General features: G+C 58.3%; 1 protein-coding gene across 5 annotated transcripts in view; it reads right to left on the minus strand.

The window, feature by feature from the left end:
• The window catches only part of scube1 (signal peptide, CUB domain, EGF-like 1), a 184,672-nt gene that overhangs the window by 78,852 nt on the left and 92,706 nt on the right, over positions 1-13,114 (minus strand). The gene's annotated exons all lie outside the window — the stretch shown is intronic.

Here is a 13,114-nt window from a genome sequence, read left to right on the forward strand (position 1 = left end):
AGGAGAAAGAGAGATAGACAGAGAGGGGGGTGTGGGGGAGGGAGAGAAGGAATGAGAAACAGAGACAGACGGAGAGGGGTGTGGGGGAGGGAGGGAAGGAATGAGAAACAGAGACAGACAGAGAGGGGGTGTGGGGGGGAGGGAGAGAAGGAGAAAGAGAGATAGTCAGAGAGGGGGTGTGGGGGAGGGAGAGAAAGAGAAAGAGAGACAGATAGAGAGGGGGTTTTGGGGAGGGAGGGAAGATAGGAGAAAGAGAGACAGATAGAGAGGGGGGTGGGGGAGGGAGGGAAGGAAGGAGAAAGAGAGACAGACAGAGAGGGGTGTGGGGGAGGGAGGGAAGGAGAAAGAGAGATAGACAGAGAGGGGGTGTGGGGGAGGGAGAGAAGGAGAAAGAGAGACAGATAGAGAGGGGGTGTGGGGGGGAGGGAGGGAGAAAGAGAGACAGACAGAGGGGGTGTGGGGGAGGGAGGGCAGGAGAAAGAGAGGGGGTGTGGGGGAGGGAGAGAAGGAGAAAGAGAGACAGATAGAGAGGGGGTGTGGGGGATGGAGGGAAGGAAGGAGAAAGAGAGACAGATAGAGAGGGGGTGTGGGGGAGGGAGGGAAGGAGAAAGAGAGACAGATAGAGAGGGGGTGTGGGGGAGGGCGGGAAGGAGAAAGAGAGACAGACAGAGAGGGGGTGTGGGGGAGGGAGAGAGGGAGAAAGAGAGACAGATAGAGAGGGGGGAGTGGGGGAGGAGGGATGGAGAAAGAGACAGATAGAGAGGGGGGTGTAGGGGAGGGAGGGAAGGAGAAAGATAGACAGACAGAGAGGGAGTGTGTGGGGGAAGGAAGGAAGGAGAAAGAGAGACAGATAGAGAGGGGGTGTGGGGGGAGGGAGAGAAGGAGAAAGAGAGACAGATAGAGGGGGTGTGGGGGAGGGAGGGAAGGAGAAAGAGAGACAGAGAGGGGGTGTGGGGGAGGGAGGGAGAAAGAGAGACAGACAGAGATGGGGGTGTGGGGGAAGGAGAAAGAGAGACAGGCAGAGAGGGGGTGTGGGGGAGGGAGGGAAGGAAGTAAGGAGAAAGAGAGACAGACAGAGAGGGGGTGTGGGGGAGGGAGGGAAGGAGAAAGAGAGACAGATAGAGAGGGGGTGTGGGGTAGGGAGAGAAGGAGAAAGAGAAACAGATAGAGAGGGGGTGTGGGGGAGGGAGGGAAGGAGAACGACAGACAGAGGGGGGGGTGTGGGGGAGGGAGAAAAGGAGAAAGAGAGAGACAGAGAGGGCGGTGTGGGGGAGGGAGAGAAGGAGAAAGAGAAAGAGAGACAGGCAGAGAGGGGTGTGGGGGATGGAGGGAAGGAAGGAGAAAGAGAGACAGATAGAGAGGGGATGTGGGGGAGGGAAGGAGAGAGGCAGATAGAGAGGGGGTGTGGGGGAGGGAGGGAAGGAAGGAGAAAGAGAGACAGATAGAGAGAGGGTGTGGGGGAGGGAGAGAAGGAGAAAGACAGACAGATAGAGAGGGGGTGTGGGGTAGGGAGGGAAGGAGAAAGAGAGACAGATAGAGAGGGGGTGTGGGGGAGGGAGGGAAGGAAAAAGATAGACAGACAGAGAGGGGGTGTGGGGGGAGGGAGGGAAGGAGAAAGAGAGACAGATAGAGAGGGGGGGTGTGGGGGAGGGAGGGACAGAGAAAGAGAGACAGACAGAGGGGGTGTGGGGGAGGGAGGGCAGGAGAAAGAGAGGGGGTGTGGGGGAGGGAGGGAAGGAGGGAAGGAGAAAGAGAGACAGATAGAGAGGGGGTGTGGGGGAGGGTGAGAAGGAGAAAGAGAGACAGATAGAGAGGGGGTGTGGGGGATGGAGAGAAGGAGAAAGAGAGACAGATAGAGAGGGGTGTGGGGGAGGGAGAGAAGGAGAAAGAGAGACATATAGAGAGGGGGTGGGGGAGGCAGGGAAGGAGAAAGAGAGACAGATAGAGAGGGGGTGTGGGGGAGGGAGAGAAGGAGAAAGAGAGACAGATAGAGAGGGGTGTGGGGAGGGAGGGAAGGAGAAAGAGAGAGACAGAGAGGGGGTGGGGGGAGGGAGGGAGAAAGAGAGACAGACAGAGATGGGGGTGTGGGGGAAGGAGAGAAGGAGAAAGAGAGACAGATAGAGAGGGGGTGTCGGGGAGGGAGGGAAGGAAGGAGAAAGACAGATAGAGGGCGTGTGGGGGAGGGAAGGAGAGAGACAGATAGAGAGGGGGTGTGGGGGAGGGAGGGAAGGAGAAAGATAAACAGACAGAGGGAGTGTGTGGGGGAAGGAAGGAAGGAGAAAGAGAGACAGATAGAGAGGGGGTGTGGGGGAGGGAGGGAAGGAATGAGAAACAGAGACAGACGGAGAGGGGGTGTGGGGGGAGGGAGAGAAGGAGAAAGAGAGATAGACAGAGAGGGGGTGTGGGGGAGGGAGGGAAGGAAGGAATGAGAAACAGAGACAGACGGAGAGGGGGGTGTGGGGGAGGGAGAGAAGGAGAAAGAGAGATAGACAGAGAGGGGGTGTGGGGGGGAGGGAGAGAAGGAATGAGAAACAGAGACAGACGGAGAGGGGGTGTGGGGGGAGGGAGGGAAGGAATGAGAAACAGAGACAGACAGAGAGGGGGTGGGGGGAGGGAGAGAAGGAGAAAGAGAGATAGTCAGAGAGGGGGGTGTGGGGGAGGGAGAGAAAGAGAAAGAGAGACAGATAGAGAGGGGGTTTTGGGGAGGGAGGGAAGATAGGAGAAAGAGAGACAGATAGAGAGGGAGGGTGGGGGAGGGAGGGAAGGAAGGAGAAAGAGAGACAGACAGAGAGAGGGGGGTGTGGGGGAGGGAGGGAAGGAGAAAGAGAGATAGACAGAGAGGGGGGTGTGGGGGAGGGAGGGAAGGAATGAGAAACAGAGACAGACAGAGAGGGGTGTGGGGGAGCGAGAGAAGGAGAAAGAGAGATAGACAGAGAGTGGGGTTTGGGGGAGGGAGAGAAAGAGAAAGAGAGACAGATAGAGAGGGGGTGTGGGGGAGGGAGGGAAGGAAGGAGAAAGAGAGACAGATAGAGAGGGAGGTGTGGGGGAGGGAGGGAAGGAGGGAGGGAAGGAAGGAGAAAGAGAGACAGATAGAGAGGGGGTGTGGGGGATGGAGGGAAGGAAGGAGAAAGAGACAGATAGAGAGGGGGTGTGGGGGAGGGAGAGAAGGAGAAAGAGAGACAGACAGAGATGGGGGTGGGGGGGGAGGGAGAGAAGGAGAAAGAGAGACAGATAGAGAGGGGGTGTGGGGGAGGGAAGGAGAGACAGATAGAGAGGGGGTGTGGGGGAGGGAGGGAAGGAGAAAGATAGACAGACAGAGAGGGAGTGTGTGGGGGGAAGGAAGGAAGGAGAAAGAGAGACAGATAGAGAGGGGGTGTGGGGGAGGGAGAGAAGGAGAAAGAGAGACAGATAGAGAGGGGTGTGGGGGAGGGAGGGAAGGAGAAATAGAGACAGATAGAGAGGGGGGTGGGGGAGGGCGGGAAGGAGAAAGATAGACAGACAGAGAGGGGGTGTGGGGGAGGGAGAGAAGGAGAAAGAGAGACAGATAGAGAGGGGGGTGGGGGAGGCAGGGATGGAGAAAGAGAGACAGATAGAGGGGGGTGGGGGAGGGAGGGAAGGAGAAAAGAGAGACAGAGAGGGGGTGTGGGGGAGGGAGGGAGAAAGAGAGACAGACAGAGATGGGGGTGTGGGGGAAGGAGAGAAGGAGAAAGACAGACAGATAGAGAGGGGGTGTCGGGGAGGGAGGGAAGGAGAAAGAGAGAGACAGAGAGGGGGTGTGGGGGAAGGAGAAAGAGAGACAGGCAGAGAGGGGGTGTGGGGGAGGGAGGGAAGGAAGGAGAAAGAGAGACAGACAGAGAGGGGGGTGGGGGAGGGAGGGAGGGAAGGAGAAAGAGAGACAGATAGAGAGGGGGTGTGGGGGAGGGAGAGAAGGAGAAAGATAAACAGATAGAGAGGGGGTGTGGGGGAGGGAGAGAAGGAGAAAGAGAGACAGATAGAGAGGGGGTGTGGGGGAGGGAGGGAGAAAGAGAGACAGACAGAGGGGGTGTGGGGGAGGGAGGGCAGGAGAAAGAGAGGGGGTGGGGGGAGGGAGAGAAGGAGAAAGAGAGACAGATAGAGAGGGGGTGTGGGGGATGGAGGGAAGGAAGGAGAAAGAGAGACAGATAGAGAGGGGGTGTGGGGGAGGGAGGGAAGGAGAAAGAGAGACAGATAGAGAGGGGGTGTGGGGGAGGGAGGGAAGGAGAAAGAGAGACAGACAGAGAGGGGGTGTGGGGGAGGGAGAGAAGGAGAAAGAGAGACAGATAGAGAGGGGGTGTGGGGGAGGCAGGGATGGAGAAAGAGACAGATAGAGAGGGGGGTGGGGGAGGGAGGGAAGGAGAAAGATAGACAGACAGAGAGGGAGTGTGTGGGGGAAGGGAGGAAGGAGAAAGAGAGACAGATAGAGAGGGGGTGTGGGGGAGGGAGAGAAGGAGAAAGAGAGACAGATAGAGGGGGGTGTGGGGGAGGGAGGGAAGGAGAAAGATAGACAGATAGAGAGGGGGTGTGGGGGAGGGAGAGAAGGAGAAAGAGAGACAGATAGAGAGGGGTGTGGGGGAGGGAGAGAAGGAGAAAGAGAGACAGAGAGAGGGGGTGTGGGGGGAGGGAGGGAAGGAGAAAGAGAGAGACAGAGAGGGGGGTGTGGGGGAAGGAGAAAGAGAGACAGCAGAGAGGGGGTGTGGGGGGAGGGAGGGAAGGAAGGAGAAAGAGAGACAGACAGAGAGGGGGAGTGGGGGAGGGAGGGATGGAGAAAGAGACAGATAGAGAGGGGGTGTGGGGGAAGGAGAAAGAGAGACAGGCAGAGAGGGGGTGTGGGGGAGGGAGGGAAGGAAGGAGAAAGAGAGACAGACAGAGAGGGGGGGTGGGGGAGGGAGGGAAGGAGAAAGAGAGACAGATAGAGAGGGGGGTGGGGGAGGGAGAGAAGGAGAAAGAGAGACAGATAGAGAGGGGGTGTGGGGGAGGGAGAGAAGGAGAAAGAGAGACAGATAGAGAGGGGGGTGTGGGGGAGGGAGGGAGAAAGAGAGACAGACAGAGGGGGTGTGGGGGAGGGAGGGCAGGAGAAAGAGAGGGGGTGTGGGGGAGGGAGAGAAGGAGAAAGAGAGACAGATAGAGAGGGGGTGTGGGGGATGGAGGGAAGGAAGGAGAAAGAGAGACAGATAGAGAGGGGGTGTGGGGGAGGGAGGGAAGGAGAAAGAGAGACAGATAGAGAGGGGGTGTGGGGGAGGGCGGGAAGGAGAAAGAGAGACAGACAGAGAGGGGGTGTGGGGGAGGGAGAGAGGGAGAAAGAGAGACAGATAGAGAGGGGGAGTGGGGGAGGGAGGGAAGGAGAAAGAGACAGATAGAGAGGGGGGTGGGGGAGGGAGGGAAGGAGAAAGATAGACAGACAGAGGGGGGGTGTGGGGGAAGGAAGGAAGGAGAAAGAGAGACAGATAGAGAGGGGGTGTGGGGGAGGGAGAGAAGGAGAAAGAGAGACAGATAGAGGGGGGTGTGGGGGAGGGAGGGAAGGAGAAAGAGAGACAGAGAGGGGGTGTGGGGGAGGGAGGGAGAAAGAGAGACAGACAGAGATGGGGGTGTGGGGGAAGGAGAAAGAGAGACAGGCAGAGAGGGGGTGTGGGGGAGGGAGGGAAGGAAGTAAGGAGAAAGAGAGACAGACAGAGAGGGGGGTGTGGGGGAGGGAGGGAAGGAGAAAGAGAGACAGATAGAGAGGGGGTGTGGGGGTAGGGAGAGAAGGAGAAAGAGAAACAGATAGAGAGGGGTGTGGGGGAGGGAGGGAAGGAGAACGACAGACAGAGAGGGGTGTGGGGGAGGGAGAAAAGGAGAAAGAGAGAGACAGAGAGGGCGGTGTGGGGGAGGGAGAGAAGGAGAAAGAGAAAGAGAGACAGGCAGAGAGGGGGTGTGGGGGATGGAGGGAAGGAAGGAGAAAGAGAGACAGATAGAGAGGGGATGTGGGGGAGGGAAGGAGAGAGGCAGATAGAGAGGGGGTGTGGGGGAGGGAGGGAAGGAAGGAGAAAGAGAGACAGATAGAGAGAGGGTGTGGGGGAGGGAGAGAAGGAGAAAGACAGACAGATAGAGAGGGGGTGTGGGGTAGGGAGGGAAGGAGAAAGAGAGACAGATAGAGAGGGGGGTGTGGGGGAGGGAGGGAAGGAGAAAGATAGACAGACAGAGAGGGGTGTGGGGGAGGGAGGGAAGGAGAAAGAGAGACAGATAGAGAGGGGGTGTGGGGGAGGGAGGGACAGAGAAAGAGAGACAGACAGAGGGGGTGTGGGGGAGGGAGGGCAGGAGAAAGAGAGGGGGGGTGGGGGAGGGAGGGAAGGAGGGAAGGAGAAAGAGAGACAGATAGAGAGGGGGTGTGGGGGAGGGTGAGAAGGAGAAAGAGAGACAGATAGAGAGGGGGTGTGGGGGATGGAGAGAAGGAGAAAGAGAGACAGATAGAGAGGGGGTGTGGGGGAGGGAGAGAAGGAGAAAGAGAGACATATAGAGGGGGGTGGGGGAGGCAGGGAAGGAGAAAGAGAGACAGATAGAGAGGGGGTGTGGGGGAGGGAGAGAAGGAGAAAGAGAGACAGATAGAGAGGGGTGTGGGGGAGGGAGGGAAGGAGAAAGAGAGAGACAGAGAGGGGGTGGGGGGAGGGAGGGAGAAAGAGAGACAGACAGAGATGGGGGTGTGGGGGAAGGAGAGAAGGAGAAAGAGAGACAGATAGAGAGGGGGTGTCGGGGGAGGGAGGGAAGGAAGGAGAAAGACAGATAGAGGGCGTGTGGGGGAGGGAAGGAGAGAGACAGATAGAGAGGGGGGTGTGGGGGAGGGAGGGAAGGAGAAAGATAAACAGACAGAGGGAGGGTGTGGGGGGAAGGAAGGAAGGAGAAAGAGAGACAGATAGAGAGGGGGTGTGGGGAGGGAGGGAAGGAATGAGAAACAGAGACAGACGGAGAGGGGGTGTGGGGGAGGGAGAGAAGGAGAAAGAGAGATAGACAGAGAGGGGGTGTGGGGGGAGGGAGGGAAGGAAGGAATGAGAAACAGAGACAGACGGAGAGGGGTGTGGGGGAGGGAGAGAAGGAGAAAGAGAGATAGACAGAGAGGGGGTGTGGGGGAGGGAGAGAAGGAATGAGAAACAGAGACAGACGGAGAGGGGGTGTGGGGGAGGGAGGGAAGGAATGAGAAACAGAGACAGACGGAGAGGGGGTGTGGGGGAGGGAGAGAAGGAGAAAGAGAGATAGTCAGAGAGGGGGTGTGGGGGAGGGAGAGAAAGAGAAAGAGAGACAGATAGAGAGGGGGTTTTGGGGAGGGAGGGAAGATAGGAGAAAGAGAGACAGATAGAGAGGGAGGTGTGGGGGAGGGAGGGAAGGAAGGAGAAAGAGAGACAGACAGAGAGGGGGTGTGGGGGAGGGAGGGAAGGAGAAAGAGAGATAGACAGAGAGGGGGTGTGGGGGGAGGGGAGGGAAGGAATGAGAAACAGAGACAGACAGAGAGGGGTGTGGGGGAGCGAGAGAAGGAGAAAGAGAGATAGACAGAGAGTGGGGTTTGGGGGAGGGAGAGAAAGAGAAAGAGAGACAGATAGAGAGGGGGTGTGGGGGAGGGAGGGAAGGAAGGAGAAAGAGAGACAGATAGAGAGGGAGGTGTGGGGGAGGGAGGGAAGGGAGGGAGGGAAGGAAGGAGAAAGAGAGACAGACAGAGAGGGGTGTGGGGGAGGGAGGGAAGGAGAAAGAGAGACGGATAGAGAGGGGGTGTGGGGGATGGAGGGAAGGAAGGAGAAAGAGACAGATAGAGAGGGGGTGTGGGGGAGGGAGAGAAGGAGAAAGAGAGACAGACAGAGAGGGGGTGTGGGGGAGGGAGAGAAGGAGAAAGAGAGACAGATAGAGAGGGGGTGGGGGAGGGAGGGAAGGAATGAGAAACAGAGACAGACGGAGAGGGGGTGTGGGGGAGGGAGAGAAGGAGAAAGAGAGATAGACAGAGAGGGGGTGTGGGGGAGGGAGGGAAGGAAGGAATGAGAAACAGAGACAGACGGAGAGGGGGGTGTGGGGGAGGGAGAGAAGGAGAAAGAGAGATAGACAGAGAGGGGGGGTGTGGGGGAGGGAGAGAAGGAATGAGAAACAGAGACAGACGGAGAGGGGGTGTGGGGGAGGGAGGGAAGGAATGAGAAACAGAGACAGACAGAGAGGGGGTGTGGGGGAGGGAGAGAAGGAGAAAGAGAGATAGACAGAGAGGGGGGTGTGGGGGAGGGAGAGAAAGGAGAAAGAGAGACAGATAGAGAGGGGGTTTTGGGGGAGGGAGGGAAGGAAGGAGAAAGAGAGACAGATAGAGAGGGGGTGTGGGGAGGGAGGGAAGGAGGGAGGGAAGGAGAAAGAGAGACAGACAGAGAGGGGGTGTGGGGGAGGGAGGGAAGGAGAAAGAGAGACAGATAGAGAGGGGGTGTGGGGGATGGAGGGAAGGAAGGAGAAAGAGACAGATAGAGAGGGGGGGGGTGTGGGGGAGGGAGAGAAGGAGAAAGAGAGACAGACAGAGAGGGGGTGTGGGGGAGGGAGAGAAGGAGAAAGAGAGACAGATAGAGAGGGGGGTGGGGGAGGGAAAGAAGGAGAAAGAGACAGATAGAGAGGGGGTGGGGGAGGCAGGGAAGGAGAAAGAGAGACAGACAGAGAGGGGGGTGGGGGAGGGAGGGAAGGAGAAAGAGAGACAGATAGAGAGGGGTGTGGGGGAGGGAAAGAGACAGATAGAGAGGGGGGTGTGGGGGAGGGAGGGAAGGAGAAAGATAGACAGACAGAGAGGGGTGTGTGGGGGGAAGGAAGGAGAAAGAGAGACAGATAGAGAGGGGGTGTGGGGGAGGGAGAGAAGGAGAAAGAGAGACAGATAGAGAGGGGGTGTGGGGGAGGGAGGGAAGGAGAATAGAGACAGATAGAGAGGGGGTGTGGGGGAGGGAGGGAAGGAGAAAGATAGACAGACAGAGAGGGGTGTGGGGGAGGGAGAGAAGGAGAAAGAGAGACAGATAGAGAGGGGTGTGGGGGAGGCAGGGATGGAGAAAGAGAGACAGATAGAGGGGGGTGTGGGGGAGGGAGGGAAGGAGAAGAGAGAGACAGAGAGGGGGTGTGGGGGAGGGAGGGAGAAAGAGAGACAGACAGAGATGGGGGTGTGGGGGAAGGAGAGAAGGAGAAAGACAGACAGATAGAGAGGGGGTGTCGGGGAGGGAGGGAAGGAGAAAGAGAGAGACAGAGAGGGGGGTGTGGGGGAAGGAGAAAGAGAGACAGGGCAGAGAGGGGGTGGGGGGGAGGGAGGGAAGTAAGGAGAAAGAGAGACAGACAGAGAGGGGGTGTGGGGGAGGGAGGGAGGAGAAAGAGAGACAGATAGAGAGGGGGTGTGGGGTAGGGAGAGAAGGAGAAAGAGAAACAGATAGAGAGAGGGGGTGTGGGGGAGGGAGGGAAGGAGAACGACAGACAGAGAGAGGGGGTGTGGGGGAGGGAGAAAAGGAGAAAGAGAGAGACAGAGAGGGGGGTGTGGGGGAGGGAGAGAAGGAGAAAGAGAAAGAGAGACAGGCAGAGAGGGGTGTGGGGATGGAGGGAAGGAAGGAGAAAGAGAGACAGATAGAGAGGGGATGTGGGGGGAGGGAAGGAGAGAGGCAGATAGAGGGGGTGTGGGGGAGGGAGGGAAGGAAGGAGAAAGAGAGACAGATAGAGAGAGGGTGTGGGGGAGGGAGAGAAGGAGAAAGACAGACAGATAGAGAGGGGGTGTGGGGTAGGGAGGGAAGGAGAAAGAGAGACAGATAGAGAGGGGGTGTGGGGGAGGGAGGAAGGAAAAAGATAGACAGACAGAGAGGGGGTGTGGGGGAGGGAGGGAAGGAGAAAGAGAGACAGATAGAGAGGGGGTGTGGGGGAGGGAGGGACAGAGAAAGAGAGACAGACAGAGGGGGTGTGGGGGAGGGAGGGCAGGAGAAAGAGAGGGGGTGTGGGGGAGGGAGGGAAGGGAAGGAGAAAGAGAGACAGATAGAGAGGGGGTGTGGGGGAGGGTGAGAAGGAGAAAGAGAGACAGATAGAGAGGGGGTGTGGGGGATGGAGAGAAGGAGAAAGAGAGACAGATAGAGAGGGGTGTGGGGGGAGGGAGAGAAGGAGAAAGAGAGACATATAGAGAGGGGGTGGGGGAGGCAGGGAAGGAGAAAGAGAGACAGATAGAGAGGGGGTGTGGGGGAGGGAGAGAAGGAGAAAGAGAGACAGATAGAGAGGGGGTGTGGGGGAGGGAGGGAAGGAGAAAGAGAGAGACAGAGAGAGGGGTGTGGGGGAGGGAGGGAGGAGACAGACAGAGATGGGGGTGTGGGGGAAGAGAGAAGGAGAAAGAGAGACAGATAGAGAGGGGGGTGTCGGGGGAGGGAGGGAAGGAAGGAGAAAGACAGATAGAGGGGCGTGTGGGGGAGGGAAGAGAGAGACAGATAGAGAGGGGGGTGTGGGGGAGGGAGGGAAGGAGAAAGATAAACAGACAGAGGGAGTGTGTGGGGGGAAGGAAGGAAGGAGAAAGAGAGACAGATAGAGAGGGGGTGTGGGGGGGGGAGGGAGGGAAGGAATGAGAAACAGAGACAGACGGAGAGGGGGTGTGGGGGAGGGAGAGAAGGAGAAAGAGAGATAGACAGAGAGGGGGGGTGTGGGGGAGGGAGGGAAGGAGAATGAGAAACAGAGAGAGAGGGGGTGTGGGGGAGGGAGAGAAGGAGAAAGAGAGACAGACAGAGAGGGGGGTGTGGGGGAGGGAGAGAAGGAATGAGAAACAGAGACAGACGAGAGGGGGTGTGGGGGAGGGAGGGAAGGAATGAGAAACAGAGACAGACGGAGAGGGGGTGTGGGGGAGGGAGAGAAGGAGAAAGAGAGATAGTCAGAGAGGGGGGTGGGGGAGGGAGAGAAAGAGAAAGAGAGACAGATAGAGATGGGGAGGGAGGGAGATAGGAGAAAGAGAGACAGATAGAGAGGGAGGTGTGGGGGGGGAGGGAAGGAAGGAGAAAGAGAGACAGACAGAGAGGGGGTGTGGGGGAGGGAGGGAAGGAGAAAGAGAGACAGACAGAGAGGGGGTGTGGGGAGGGAGGGAAGGAATGAGAAACAGAGACAGACAGAGAGGGGGTGTGGGGGAGGGAGAAGGAGAAAGAGAGATAGACAGAGAGTGGGGTTTGGGGGAGGGAGAGAAAGAGAAAGAGAGACAGATAGAGAGGGGGTGTGGGGGAGGGAGGGAAGGAAGGAGAAAGAGAGACAGATAGAGAGGGGGTGTGGGGGAGGGAGGGAAGGAGGGAGGGAAGGGAAGGAGAAAGAGAGACAGACAGAGAGGGGGTGTGGGGGAGGGAGGGAAGGAGAAAGAGAGACGGATAGAGAGGGGGTGTGGGGGATGGAGGGAAGGAAGGAGAAAGAGACAGATAGAGAGGGGGTGTGGGGGAGGGAGAGAAGGAGAAAGAGAGACAGACAGAGAGGGGGGTGGGGGAGGGAGAGAAGGAGAAAGAGAGACAGATAGAGAGGGGTGTGGGGGAGGGAGGGAAGGAGAAAAGAGACAGACGGAGAGGGGGTGTGGGGGAGGGAGAGAAGGAGAAAGAGAGATAGACAGAGAGGGGGTGTGGGGGAGGGAGGGAAGGAAGGAATGAGAAACAGAGACAGACGGAGAGGGGGTGTGGGGGGGGGAGAGAAGGAGAAAGAGAGACAGACAGAGAGGGGGGGTGGGGGAGGAGAGAAGGAATGAGAAACAGAGACAGACGGAGAGGGGGTGTGGGGGAGGGAGGGAAGGAATGAGAAACAGAGACAGACAGAGAGGGGGTGTGGGGGGGGAGAGAAGGAGAAAGAGAGACAGACAGAGAGGGGGTGTGGGGGAGGGAGAGAAGGAGAAAGAGAGACAGATAGAGAGGGGGTTTTGGGGAGGGAGGGAAGGAAGGAGAAAGAGAGACAGATAGAGAGGGGGTGGGGGGGGAGGAGGGAGGGAGGAAGGAGAAAGAGAGACAGACAGAGAGGGGGTGTGGGGGAGGGAGGGAAGGAGAAAGAGAGACAGATAGAGAGGGGGTGTGGGGGATGGAGGGAAGGAAGGAGAAAGAGACAGATAGAGAGGGGGGGGGGGGAGAAGGAGAAAGAGAGACAGACAGAGATGGGGGTGTGGGGGAGGGAGAAGGAGAGAGACAGATAGAGAGGGGGTGTGGGGGAGGGAGAAAGAAGGAGAAGAGAGACAGATAGAGAGGGGGTGTGGGGGAGGGAGGGAAGGAGAAAGAGAGACAGACAGAGAGGGGGTGTGGGGGGGAGAAGGAGAAAGAGAGACAGATAGAGAGAAGGAGAGACAGATAGAGAGGGGGTGTGGGGGGAGGGAGGGAAGGAGAAAGATAGACAGACAGAGAGGGAGTGTGTGGGGGGAGGAAGGAAGGAGAAAGAGAGACAGATAGAGAGGGGGTGTGGGGGAGGGAGAGAAGGAGAAAGAGAGACAGATAGAGAGGGGGTGTGGGGGAGGGAGGGAAGGAGAAAGAGAGACAGATAGAGAGGGGGTGTGGGGGAGGGCGGGAAGGAGAAAGATAGACAGACAGAGAGGGGGTGTGGGGGAGGGAGAGAAGGAGAAAGAGAGACAGATAGAGAGGGGGGGTGGGGGGAGGCAGGGATGGAGAAAGAGAGACAGATAGAGGGGGGTGTGGGGGAGGGAGGGAAGGAGAAAGAGAGAGACAGAGAGGGGGTGTGGGGGGAGGGAGGGAGAAAGAGAGACAGACAGAGATGGGGGTGTGGGGGAAGGAGAGAAGGAGAAAGACAGACAGATAGAGAGGGGGTGTGGGGGAGGGAGGGAAGGAGAAAGAGAGAGACAGAGAGGGGGGTGGGGGAAGGAGAAAGAGAGACAGGCAGAGAGGGGGTGTGGGGGAGGGAGGGAAGGAAGGAGAAAGAGAGACAGACAGAGAGGGGGTGTGGGGGAGGGAGGGAAGGAGAAAGAGAGACAGATAGAGAGGGGGTGTGGGGGAGGGAGAGAAGGAGAAAGATAAACAGATAGAGAGGGGGTGTGGGGGAGGGAGAGAAGGAGAAAGAGAGACAGATAGAGAGGGGGTGTGGGGGAGGGAGGGAGAAAGAGAGACAGACAGAGGGGGTGTGGGGGAGGGAGGGCAGGAGAAAGAGA

Source organism: Oncorhynchus gorbuscha, linkage group LG14 (assembly GCF_021184085.1).
Source record: "Oncorhynchus gorbuscha isolate QuinsamMale2020 ecotype Even-year linkage group LG14, OgorEven_v1.0, whole genome shotgun sequence".
NCBI lineage: Eukaryota > Metazoa > Chordata > Actinopteri > Salmoniformes > Salmonidae > Oncorhynchus > Oncorhynchus gorbuscha.